At 48.7% G+C, this 13,017-nt stretch overlaps 1 long non-coding RNA gene across 2 annotated transcripts; it reads left to right on the forward strand.

Annotated features, from left to right (window-relative positions):
• Nucleotides 1-1,609: 1,609 nt before the first annotated feature.
• On the forward strand, nt 1,610-12,648 carry LOC311527062. Of its 2 annotated transcripts, XR_014713231.1 has the most exons (4): nt 1,610-1,748; nt 4,468-4,623; nt 6,163-6,303; nt 8,824-12,648. It is a non-coding gene; the product is annotated as an uncharacterized lncRNA (long non-coding RNA). The 2 variants fall into 2 exon arrangements; XR_014713232.1 differs by lacking the exon at nt 1,610-1,748 and having other exon boundaries at nt 4,609-4,715.
• The last annotated feature ends 369 nt before the right edge of the window (nt 12,649-13,017 follow it).

The raw sequence follows: 13,017 nt of genomic DNA on the forward strand, positions 1-13,017 counted from the left end.
ATCTGGAATTCTTTCTCCCTTTCCATTCTCTAGCTTTCTCTCCTACCCTTTCTCCCATCCCCATGGCTTGGCCTCATGCAGATTGGACATAATACATGAATCATGACCTGAAGTGCCCATGTAAGTCCAGTCCTGCCCCAACTCCTTCTTCCTATCAGCCTGGGGACGCACCTCAGTAAAACAGGTCAGGTCTGCTGTTGCCATCTTGGACCTTTCATGAGTGGGTGTATCAGATCTCGCACACTCTCGCACACACACCCCAACCAACCAACCAGCAAATATCTCCAAAGGGTGGTGGTGGAATTACTACAGAGAATTCTTTCCCAGGTGTCTGGCTGGTGGGTCTTGCCCATGTGCTCAAAGTCTAACTGATCGCCATATTTGGGGTCAGGAAGGAATTTCTCCCAGGTCAGATTGGCAGAGACCCCGGGGGTTTCACATTCCTCTGCAGCATTAGGCACGGGTCACTTGCTGGTTTGAACTAGAGCAAATGGTGGATTCTCTGAAACTTGAGGTCTTTAAATCATGGTTTGAGGACTTCTGTAACTCAGCCAGAGGTTAGGGGTCTATTACAGGAGTGGGTGGGTGAAGTTCTGTGGCCTGCGATGTGCAGAAGGTCAGACTAGATGATGATGGTCCCATTTGGCCTTAAATTCTATGAGTATCAGAAATAAGGTTAGAGACCACTTGATTCTAGGATCGTATTTCTCCCATCACAACATACAGGTAACTTCCACTGGGAGTGAATTCAATGGGATTTACTCATGACTCCAGTCTTCAGAGGTGAAAGGTGAACTTCCATTTCTGGACATGCATTGTGCTAATAGTTACTAGATTTAGTTACAAGTTTCCCTCCAGCAGTGCCCTCTGTGCATTGGCAGAGGTTTGTGTAAATGCTTGTGTTAGCTCAGTGTTTACGACAGGCTGAATCTCTTTTGTGTCTGTGCTACACTAGCTTTTAACATCAAGAAGCTCCTAAAATAGCACAAGAGGTTGGGTTTTCTACAGTGATTTCAGCAAAAATTTGGTAACGGGAGCCTCTTCTGGGTTCAGATTCCAGCCAAAGCACTGGCTGAGCCTGTAGCTTTGAAGGAGAAAAGTGTCTCTCGTGCAGTTGGAGAACAGACTCAAAAGCAAGAACCTTGCTGGAATTCCCTCAATTGGCTGAGCTGAGCTTCCCTTAGGAAATAAAAGGCAAACCAAGCACACATACTTGTCATCTGAAATGTGCTGATATGTGAAGAGCATTGGGCAGAGGGAGTGTCTGTGGCTGCACAATAAAAACCCCTGCAGCTGATGGGGGGGTGGGGGGGAGACCTGGCCTGCCTGTATTGGCAGGAAATGTGATGGGTGAGAGGGATCAGGGAAATGGGGGAAGTTTGGGGCTCCAACACTCCATGGAAAGGAAAGGATGGAACACCAGGAGTCTGTGGGAACTGACCGGTGATGGTGCCGTTTGTAAGTCCTGAGCCCAGCATGGGCACCTGGGGATTCCAAAGCAGGGGGCGTGTTGTGCCCCACCCCTTCTCCATGCCCCTCTGATCTCCAGTGCCCAACTTCAGTACAAAGTGACGAACTGGCTTTGGTTTTGTCCTCCATTTAGGCTGTCATTGTCAAGTCCCTGGACTGACTAGTCACGGCAGGGAGTGAACCACCATCTTCTCGCAACGCAGGAGCTCCTAGCCAGGCTCCCTGTCACCGGGAGGCACTCAGCCAGCTTGGAGCTGCCCCTACGGTTTTACTTCACGGTATTTTTCTTTTCTTCTTCCTCTTATATAAATGGTCTCTGCAGTTGGGCTAAGGCAGAATCCCAGATGCTGAGAGGGTTTGGGATGGTGGTGCCTTTAACCTGAATTCTCTCTTGGCTTCTTTGAATGGGACAGTGGAGACTTTTTCATCCACTTCCCAAAGAGTTTGTGGGATGACTCCTTTAGGGACTAAAATCCTTGTGTCCATCTCTTCCAAAGCCAATGGATGAAATTTTGTCCATTGATATCCCAACCCCTAATGATAAATGGCTGTCCCTCTCATTGAGAGACCTGTCATAGAATTCTGGACAGAGGGATGGTCATCGTGAACCAGTGGTCCATCTAACCAGATGCATCAGAGGAAGGTGCAAGAAAGCTCACAGGAGGCTGTTACGGGATAATCTCCTCCTGGCCCCTGGTAGTTAGAGGTTGGCTTGTGCCCTGAAGCATGTCGGTTTTATCCCTTCCATGGTTCGTGGGTGTTGAAGGATTTTTTTTAATCCTTGCTTTTCTACTGCTGGCTGTTCTCACAAAAAAGCTGAGGGTTCTCTTTAGCCTATTGCAAATTCTTTGTGGGAAGCGAGATTCTTGCCAATGCCATTTAAGAAGGACAGTGAAAAATGGAGAGACTCCACCAACCGTGTGAATGTGGAGTTATGCGCAGAATACAGTGTCTCAAGGTTGTCACTGTACACTAACCTGTAACTCTGGCTGGGGAGATACTATGCTGACTATGCCACACACCTACTTTTAGCTCACAAATAGCATCAAGAACAACTTTTTGAGTTGTCTGACTCCCTTCCTCTCTTTCTGTCTTTGGGGCTCTATTCTGCTGCTCATCATCGTAGTATCAGAATGCCTCCCTGTGCTAGGGCTTGTCTTCATGGACAGTGCTACAGCGACACAGCTGCTCCCCAAGAGGCAGTAGTTATGCTGACGGGAGAAGCCCTCCCGTTGACATAGTGCTGTCTACATGGCGGGAGGAGGTCACGCCGAGGTATGGATTTTTGACACCCCTGAGCGACATAGTTATACCAGTATAGGTCTGTGGTGGAGACTTGGCCTTGGGTTGGTAACAGCGAAGTCCCTGGGGGAATTCATGGCCTCTCCTGCTCTTTTCTTGGGTCTCTGCTTGTGCGGGGCTGGGGAAGTGGGTGAAGCAGGGAAGTTGTTGCAGTGAATGTCTTTTTTTTTTTTTTTCTCTTGCTTTTGTACCTTGGATGGAAGCTGCTGCTACACCCCCCAAGGGTGTTTTGTTTTCCTTATTACTAGAGTATTGTGAACGGGAGCTGAACACACTTGAAGTCAAGGAAGGTTTGGAGCCAGGGTTTGGATTCTGGCCCATCTCTTAATGAATTAAGGCTAAGGCCCAGAACCACAAAGGTATATAGATGTCTAACTTCCACTGATTTCAGTGAAAGTTAGGCACCTAAATACCTTTGAGGATCTGGGCTTAAGTCTCTCTGGAGCTACAACCTGTATTTTCCTCCTTAGCCTTTGTGTCCCAAGGCAGGCATGGTTGTAGTGAGGAGTGGTGAATGACCAGGGAATCTATCCAAATCCCCTTTGAAACACAAAGGCTTTCTAATAACTGAGGAAGAAGGCAAAGAAACGTATACCAAGGGCTCATCACCTGGGGAAGTTTATACTTAGCTTCTCAGAAATATGCTGAGTGTCGTGGGAGTATAGCAGTGTGTGCAGCCCGGCTCATTGAGGATGGGGGAGGGCAGGGTTCAGGAAATCATTCCCCGGCCCCAGGGAACATTTTGAAAATGGCTGCAGGGCTCCAAAGGCAAAGACAGTACTCTGGAGAAGGAATTGGATGAGGCTGCTAGAGAAGCCATCTGTGGCAGGGGTCATGTAGGGTCATTGAGTAGGGGTGACTCTTTCCGAGGCTGAGAGCTCACCCCAGCCCTCCCTTCAGTTTACAGCTGGGATTTCTCCAGCTTGTCACTGTCAACCAGATACTGTGTGTTCCTTAGGACCCAGCGTGGGTCCAAGATGTATCTAGCAGTTGAGTGGCCAGAATAGTCAAAGTGTGGATTAGGTAGTGTGATGGGTGACAAAGGCCATCAGGACCGAGAAGAGCCATCATGGTCTTAAATCCCCTGTGCCAACGTTTCACTAAAAAGGGGCGTCTGGACCCAGAGGAATCCTCTGAGGCGCTCTAGGGAGGAGGGCAGGGCATCTGGATCCAGTTTACTGGGGAATCTATTGAACGGCCGTTCTGGGTTTGGGGAGTTTGCCTTCCATGCCTCGCAGGGAGAAGCTGTAAAATGTAGGTCCTTTTGTTGATGTTGTGTTATTACCCTGGTGAACTGAGGGCTTTATTTCTGCACTGGCTCGTCAATTAAGGTACCAGGCTTCAGGCTGCAAAGAGTTTCCCCGTCTTGACCCCAAACCTTTCTGTGCATCTCAGACCTCCCACGCTTGAGTGCAAACTTGGTGAGATGCTCAGAACTGTCTTTCCCCTGGGTTGGAAGTAGAATCGAACCCCGTAACCTACTTTGTCTGGGTGTAGGTGACTGTATTTTTACAGCTCCAATGCTTATACCATCAGATAGGCTTTTAAGCCGCCTAAAACCTCTTTCACTCCTGCCCTTGACTGTGCCTCCACTTGGTACAAAAATGGTTTCAAAGTTTTTAAAACAATCTCTTTCTGTGTGCTCGCTTCTTCCCATTTGAAACCCAGGTCTGTGCTTCCCTTTCTTTGCTGAAGGAACTTAGGAAGATCTTAGGAAGACTCTGCTAGTGATGGCCTATGAGAATATAACCTGAGCTACAGCTCGCCTACCATTTGGCTTTGCCAAGCTCCTCCAGCACAGCAAGCGAATCGAGGACCTGATCATTCTAACTGTGACAAGCAGGGGTGAAAGTAAGTCGAGTGATTTACTGGTACGCTGCAGCCAGCTCTGGCCCCCCGAAGGGACAGGGCTGAGGGGGGTCAGAGCCAGCCCACCCTGTAAGGTAAGTGCCCGCCCCCTTCTCCTTCTCCTCCTCCTCTTCCTCCCCAACCGGGGTAGCGTAGCAGCCAGGAGCTCCGGGGGCTATTTAAACGGCCTGGGGCTCCCCTTCTACTGCCCCAGTCCTTTAATTAGCTGCCGGAGCCCTGGGGAAGCGACGGGGCTCCAGCAGCTATCTAAAGGACCGGGACAGCAGAGGCAGCTGAAGCCCCAGGCCCTTTAAATTGCCCCCTGGGGAAGCCGGGCTGCCCCAGTATGGTGCACTGGCTCTTGCCAGTACGCCGTACCAGGGTGTACCGGCTTACTTTCACCTCTGGTGAGAAGCAAGCTGGCAAGAATGCAGCTTAAAACTCTGATGTGACCCTCGTACGTCGCACAGAAGCAGGAGAGGGTAGCAACGTTTATTTTTTCGCCTTTGCTGGCCACCCTTGAGTAAAGATTTGTCAGCGACTTCTGTTCAGAAAACAGCCTTTTTTGTTCACTTTTCTTGGATTTAACAAGGCTTCCAAATTCGTGCATCGCCAACTCCTCGCTGAAGCTGCCAGGAAATGCAGCCAGAAACAAGTATGTGCTGATTCTACCCACAGCAAAACTCTCTCTTTTTTTTAGTTGGAAGAGGTTTTAAGTTGCCACCCATAAGCACTTCTGTTATTTTTTGATCTTGCTGGTATTCAGACCTATCGGGTGCTGAGTGCTCCGGCCCCGTCTAGCACAGCATGTAAGCGCATGCTTAACTTTAAGCACGTGCGAAGCCCTATTGATGTCCATGGGCTGTAAGTGCTTTTCTGGGTTGGAGCTGGAGTGCACAGGTCCTTGCAGGATCAAACCCGTAGTGACTGATTCACTCTGACTGTAAATTCTTTGCCTCCTTCCCTGGATTATTCAGAGACGTTTCTGGCCACCTATCACTGTACCATTTTAAGCCCTAAGATGGGGTCACGTGCTCTGCCCGCAGCTAAACTCTCTCCTGCTAGGAATGACTCTTCATTGTAGTAGAATCCCTTCTTGCAAGAGGCATGAATCATAGTTTTAGAATGAGACCCAAGCAAGGGGTCAGGCATGGTTGCACTGCCCCGGCGCAGCCCAGGAGGGAGCCCTGACTTGCTGTGTTTCTCCTGGTCTCCCCACAGCGACAGGGAGAGAGTAACTGGTGCTGGATCTACCCTGTGGTGCACTGAAGGCATCTCAGCACTGCTACACGTGCTGGGGTGGAGCCACTTTCTGCACCTTCCGCGCGTCTGCAGGGGGCCAAGGGGGAAGTGCAGGATTTCCAGCACCAGCTTCCCCTTCAGTGCTGCTCCCCCGACGCAGGAACCCCCTTGTGTGCCCCATGGCACTGCCATAGCCAAGCTACAACTTTGCCCAGGATTAGAGTGTTAATACTGGGCGTGTTACTGGGCCCTCCTACACGTGCCCATGTAATGGTGAGGGCTGCTCCTCGTTCCTTCCAGCTCTCTGCAGTAGGAGCGCCTTGAGTGCGCTGCTGTGTGTGAGAGTCCGTCCATCCTCCGGGAGATCTACTCTACTGCCTGCTGAAGTACTAAGGGAGAGCTGCTCCGGATGCACCAGGGCAAACGCAGTCAGGGAGCGTGGTAGGTAGTAGTGCGTGGCTGTGTTGTGAAAATGTTGCCGGGTAGACCCAGCTCAGCCATGTTTGTTTCAGCTGGGTCAGGGGAGGGTCATGTATTGGTTACAAAAAGGCGTGTAACATGGGGAAGGGCCTTAATCTCTATTTTGCTTGGCCTTGGGACTGAGCCATGTGTTAACCTTGATGCTTCCACCCTGCAAAAGCCCTTGGCTGTGGCATAGAGGCACCATTCATGTTCCTGAACTGTCGGCTTTTCAGGGACTGCCTCTTTATTATAAGTATATGGTGTCTAGCATCATGGGACCCTGATCCAGGACTGGGGTCCCCAAGTGCTCTTGCAACAAAAGTAATAATAACATTCAAGGCTAGGTCCCCCAGCAGATCTCTCTGCCCCCCACATGGTAGGAATTGCAATATAGATAGGGCCTCAGTGGAGAGCAAATGTATGGGGGAGGAAGAGCAACCGAAGATTAGGAACTGGGCCAATTGTTTAGCCCTCTCCTTGTAACTACTGGGAAATGAGGAGGCTGAAGGCTTATTGCTGATGAATGCAAAGTAGCAATTTCTAATCATCTGCCTCGGAAGAGTCAAGTACAAGCAAATATTAGGGTTGTGTATATTGCTCGTATGTAAACATATATGCTAATTAGGTGCAGCCTTTGGGCTGCTGTCAAGTTGCCAGGGCCACTCTGTGTTCCTCTGATTTAGGGAGTGCTTGCAGTATTTCCCTCTCCCCTTCAATTAGACCAAACCCAAATGCTGGCTGGAGTCGTATTTGTAAATTTCAGTTTCTACTGGAGCAGCAGAAGCTGTGACTGTGGCTTTGTAACAACCGCTCTGAAAACAGACTCCCTAAACTTTAATCGGCCGCCCTCCCAATAACCCCCTTGCTGTCCCCGAGAATTGAAGCACGTTTTCTTTATCTGCTCCTAAGCAGGATTTATTATCCCCAGGACTTCCTGTGCTTTCTTTCAACATGCTCCATTTCTTTTCGAGAACAATAAATCAAAACTGTTTGTTTCATTTTCCTGCCATGGCCTCTCTCTGCAGTAATTGCACTCGTGTAACAGCACTGGGACAGCCTGGCTCTCTGCAGAGCTTCAGTCTGCTGCACGTGGGGAATCTCTCCCTGACTGTGTTGAAGGCAGGCGGGGGGCAGGGAGGAGTGAAAAATTCACACACCCCCCCCGACCCCTAACCAATTTTCCATCCAAATGGATCCCTTGTTTACCATTGAAATAAACCTGAGTCAAGTATGGAAATTTCAGCAGATCTCACCTAGGGGTTGCCACCCCATGAAAACCCAGTTGGGTGGCAACCCCTAGGTGAGATCTGCTGAACTTTGACCAGATCCTGGATGTCTTGGTTGGGGATTTAAGGAGCTTCTAAGGCCCATAAAGGGCGTGCAGTGGACACAGACTGGAACCACTCCTCTGCAAACGAGTGCCCTGCACTGGCTGGCTGGATCAATGAACCCCGGGGTGTGGGCTTTGCCAGCCAAAACCCAACCACGGACAGTTAACCAAACAGCCCTGGCCTGGCCTCTGTAAAAAGGAGCTACAAAAGGAAACAGGGGAAAACATGCGAAGTGTCACTTTCTGAACACTGTTCTGATTTACAAACACTCCGTGTGCTCCGAGCAGCCAGAATGAGCCCAGCTTTGTTTGGGGAATGGGGGGATTCTTTCTTTTGAAACGGAGGAGCCATTTAAATGTCTTTCAATGTCAAGAGAAAGTGAGACCCTGTACAGAATACACTGGGATAGGGTCCTTGCTGCGTGGAACTTGGTTTAAACAAGACGGCACAATAGACGCAAATGGCTCTTCGGCCAAAGGGAGGTGATTCAGGTTACTTGGTGCCATGAGTTTGTCTCTCTTTCTAGAGAGCTGGCCCCTGCCCCAAGGAGCCTGCAGGCCAAATGATCTGAATGTAGCTGAGTTAATGTTGGTGGGAGAAGGGTGAATTTGTGTGACGAGCCCATGGCAACCTTGCAGCAACTGGGCTGAGGGGGAACTCCCAAAGCCAGAGGAAGCATGAAAGGAAGAAGGAGGATCCAGAGGGTGTGGTGAAGCAGGAAGAGGGCGGGGAGGGGAACTGGGAAGAAATGGGAGCAAGGATGTGTAAATGAGGCCAGGTCTACACTACACACTTTGGGATAGCAATGTCTCTCGGGTGTGAAAAATCCCACCCCAAGCGACATAGTTACACCGCCCATAACCTGCCGTGTAGACAGCGCAGCGGTTGAGTTATTACGCCAACGTGATAGATGGAGTCTTCACCAGAATCGCTACAGTGGTGCAGCTGCATCAGGGCACCTGCTCGAATGCAAGTTTGTAGTGTAGACCTGCTCTGTGCTGGCCTGCGCATGACCGTGAAGGAGTTGTCTGCTGATCTACTGAGTGATCTGCTCTTATTATGCTCAGGAAAACCCACTCGTGACTCATGGAAAATACTTCATGGGTAGAGACAACTCTGTCTGTCAAATTTTCCATCTTTTGTCCTTTCTAATTTTTTTTTCTTCTAGGGATGTTAGAATGAAAACGTCCAGGATCCTTGACCTCCAGAGCCTATTTACTCATTCTCTACCTCAAGGCATTGCTCTGTCTGGAATGTTTGCTATGGAAATTATGATGCCACTAATGGAGGATTACACTTTTGGGTGGGGAATGAGCTGACTGGATTTTTAGAGGCTGTTTCTGAATTCAGCCCTGAAACTGCAGAGGGAATCTGGCATGTTTCCGTCTTGCCCGTGCAGCTTTTCATACCCGCGTATCAGCATGTACAAAACCTTGCACTATGCGTACACAAGTGTATTGGTGGACGTGTGCCCGGCTGTGGTTTGTATGGGCTAGGGTGGGCGTTCACAGGAACCCAAGCATGGCTATGCAAAACCAGAGTGCAAAATTGCATTTGCAATTCTAGCGGCTCAAAAGAGGCCCCTTTGGAAATATTACTCAGACTAATGCGCTGTTAGCCTGTTTTCATGAAAATATCCCTGCTAACATAAATGAGTGGAAAAAAAATATAGAACATATGGTCTAGATGCATCTCAACAGAATGTTTTTTCCAAGCTTCCCATGAGTAGGCCTGCCCTGTGTTTTGAAATACGTTGTGTTGCCAAACTGCCATCCAAAAATTAGAGATGGGTCAGAACCGAAGCTCTGGATCTCAGCAGCCTGGAGCTTTAGGGAAGCTTGAATCTGAAATTCCTGATTGCCCCCGATCTCTGCAGTGGGCTAAATCAGACCCCCGAGTTTGCATAGTCTCAGATTTCAGAGCAGTTTGGATCCAGATCTGAATTCTGCAGCTAGGGCTCATCTGTACTGGAAAATACAGAAAACGCTGAAAGACTTTCTTCGTTGCTACAGGGAGCTGCTGAATTCTGCTCAGGGGAGTTCAGCCGCTGTGCACATGGCACATCAGGATGAATGGACAGTTTCGGGTTCTTTAAGCAACTGGTCTGGGGGAAGCGTCCGTCTGTAAGAAGCCCTTCCTTCCCAGTTCTCCTGTTTGATTTCCATGTGCCCTTCTCCTGCCCTAATTTTGCATCTTCTAATGGTGGGAGGTGTCTCCAACTCTGCAGCTGATACTTACTGTGACTCCTAGTCAGACTTTTTTTTTTTTTTTTTAGCTTCTCATGTTCCTTGTGATGAGATACCACCCACCCACCCCGGCCGGGGTGCAGCCTGGGACTGTGGGACACGCCCCCTTAATTTCCTAGCCTGGGCTGTCTCTCACAATGCCTTGCTAGTGACCAGCAGCAAACCCCTCCAGGGGCTGTTTTCACTCAGCACAACTGCATATGGAGCCCCACACCCAGCTAGATTGCATGAATGCTCCCAGAGCCACTCATGAATCACACAGAGAAAGGCACCAGAGCCAAACCGTCCCAGCATTGTACCCCAGGAATACACTGTCTTGCACTGCTTAAGACGAGCAGTGCAAACTGCTTTATGGGTTCACCACTTCATCACTGGAAAGCAGATATACACCAGCCTTTGCTAAATCTGAGCAGATTTGCCACACACACCAAGCAAACTCGCTGGTAAAGATAAACAGTTAAACAAGTTAATGGACTACAAACAATAGATGTTAAGTGATAGGCAAAAAGTCAGGTAGTTACCAAAATAAAATATAAGCACGCAGTCTAAACTCTCAACCCTTTCAGGCTGAGCAACAACTAGACTCAGCAGGTTTTCTCACCCCACTGGATATTGCAGTTCATAGTACGCAGATGTCACCCTTGAAATCTGGGCCAGTCTCCTCTGCTGGAGTCTTCAGAGTGTCCTTGTTGCTTGCAGCGTAGGTGGATGAAGGGAAAAGGCCAAGCATGTGGCCACTGTCTGTTTTACGCTTGGAAAACACAGGTCCAAGCACGTCTGGGTGCATTGTTGAGTCTCCAGCAAGGTTGAGAAATTCCCCTGGTGTGGCCTCATGCAGGTGTGTCATTGCGTCATAGTTCCCTTGCTGGACAATGGTTGTTGATGGGTTGATTGACACTCTGCCTGGGTGTTGCCTACTTTCCTTGCTATTGCCTCAGGGGAGCTAATATCTAGCTATTCCCCAACGTGCAGCATGTTTTAATGACCACCATACAACACAATTCTTGTAACTTCATATGCATTAATGATATACATATATGGACAGAGAAATGACTTTCAGCAGATCAGACCCTTTCCCCTGATACCTTACGAGGCATGCTTTATATGTAAGATCACGATTATATGAAAATGTAGAATATCGGGGTTCCAGGATGCTCCCCCAAGGAATAGAATGTCAGCTTCCTAATGTCCAGAAACTCTCCTGAGCCTTCAGAGCTCTTGGTTTGTTTTGAGACTTCCAAGTTTAGATGATGCTACTCAGGAGTCCGTGTCAGGAGTGACCCAGACTAGTTTGTCTCCTATTCTGCTCATGGGGCAGGTACCTGTGTTTGGCTGGGGAATCCCACCATTGCAGTGCTAAGTTAGAACCCTCTGAAAATGGCACTGGGTTTTGTGGCTGTTGGAGGGACAGGGAGAGGAGAAGGAACTGGTAACATCAGGGTCCCATTTCCTTCCGGACTCTCATTTTATTTTCCCTTGTGAGGCACTTGGGAGATTCATTGTGGGCCAGTTTGCATGCAGAATCCCTGGGACAATCTGAATCTCTTGCATGATAACACCATCTATGGTCAAAGTTTGCCTGCTGGGACTGGAAAGGCAAATGCCAAGACTACGATTAAAATGTCTAATTCTAGAGGCTCACTGAGACTGCTTTATATTTAATTGCCCTGGTTTTTCTTGGGATCATTTACAGATAAGTACCAATCATCTTCCCTTCTCTTCCCCCCCCTAACCCCCACCATTTTCCACTAAATTTTATCTTGTCATTTCTTCCCCTACTCCCCCCGCCGTCCTCTCGCTGGTTTTTTGGAATGACGCCTTTATGGCTTAGTTTGGAAGGGAGGATGGAAAGTTATTTTCAACCCCCAAATTAGAAACAGAATTAGATTTTGTGTTGCGTTTTGGAAGAGCCCTCACCGAGGAGGAGCAAGCATTATAAAAAAAGAAAGAAAAAAAAAAGTCTATCTTGAATCCTGAGACCTCTGTAAGGGATCTGATCCTGGGAAGTGCCGAGCACCCATAAGCTTACTGGCATCTGTGCTGAGAATGTTTCCAGGGAGTGCCTGGCACCTGGAGGAATTGAGCCCTACCTGACCTCTGAGCGCTTTCCCTCTCCCTGCCGCAAATGAAAGTGCCTGCAACAGAGCCCCAAAGCTCTCCCACTCTCCTGAAGCTGTAAGCTCATCACTGTAGCAACCATCACTGCTACAAATTGAAATGAGGAGACAGGCACTCCTGCAGGCGGCAACCCTCTTCTGTCATTTACAAACATGCCATCATTAGGGGGGTGAGCCAATTAAAGCAATTAAGAAGCTTCAAGGCAAGCGACCACTATTTTATTCCAGCACCACAGACTGCTTTGCCATAGAGCTCCGAGCACTGATGTCCTGCTTTTGATGGATGTATGTGTGCGCGCGTGGAGGTGCATTTTGGTCCTGTAGGGCGACACAGCCTGGATTATTGATTATTTGACTGGATTATTCAGTGGGCAGAGAGAGAAGGAACAGAAGTGATCTCGGCCAAATAGGAACCTGTCCACATATATTTGACAGTGTTGTGTTGGATGAAAATGGGTTGGCTGTAGAACTTTTGTTTGCAACATCTTTCTGTTTCCAAAAAAACTTGAAACAGTAGGGGAGGAGGGAAAGGAAATGCTGGGGAGCGGGTTGGTTTTGTGTTTGAAGAAGTCCAGGCATGAAAAGAACTTCCGTTTGAAATGGAATTTTTCAAAATGCAACAATTTTATTTTCCACTTCAATTTATTTAATTAAAAGTGAGAAATTTCAAATGAAATGAAAACTGTATATTTTCTCTCAATCTTTCATGGTAAAAATCAACCCCGTTTCAACTAGCTCTGCTTCCAAATGTCACTTTCCCCTTGCACCCTTTCAGCAGCAGACAGGATCCCCAGAGATGCTGGAAAGGCAGAGAGGACCGTAGAAACAGCAGCCCTACAAGAGCTCTTGTGCAACAGCGCTTCTCCTTCTCCGCGTGTCTGCACGCCTCAGAGCCTGAGCCGCAGCAACCAAGGTGTGGCGCCCTGATGGCTGCTGCAAAGGAGCTGTGCAATAGCTTCCATTCCAGTGCCGCACTGACACCATTAAAGCTGCTCCTTT

The sequence above is a fragment of the Lepidochelys olivacea genome, assembly GCF_965140295.1.
Source record: "Lepidochelys olivacea isolate rLepOli2 genome assembly, chromosome: 10".
In the NCBI taxonomy this organism is placed as follows: Eukaryota; Metazoa; Chordata; order Testudines; family Cheloniidae; genus Lepidochelys; species Lepidochelys olivacea.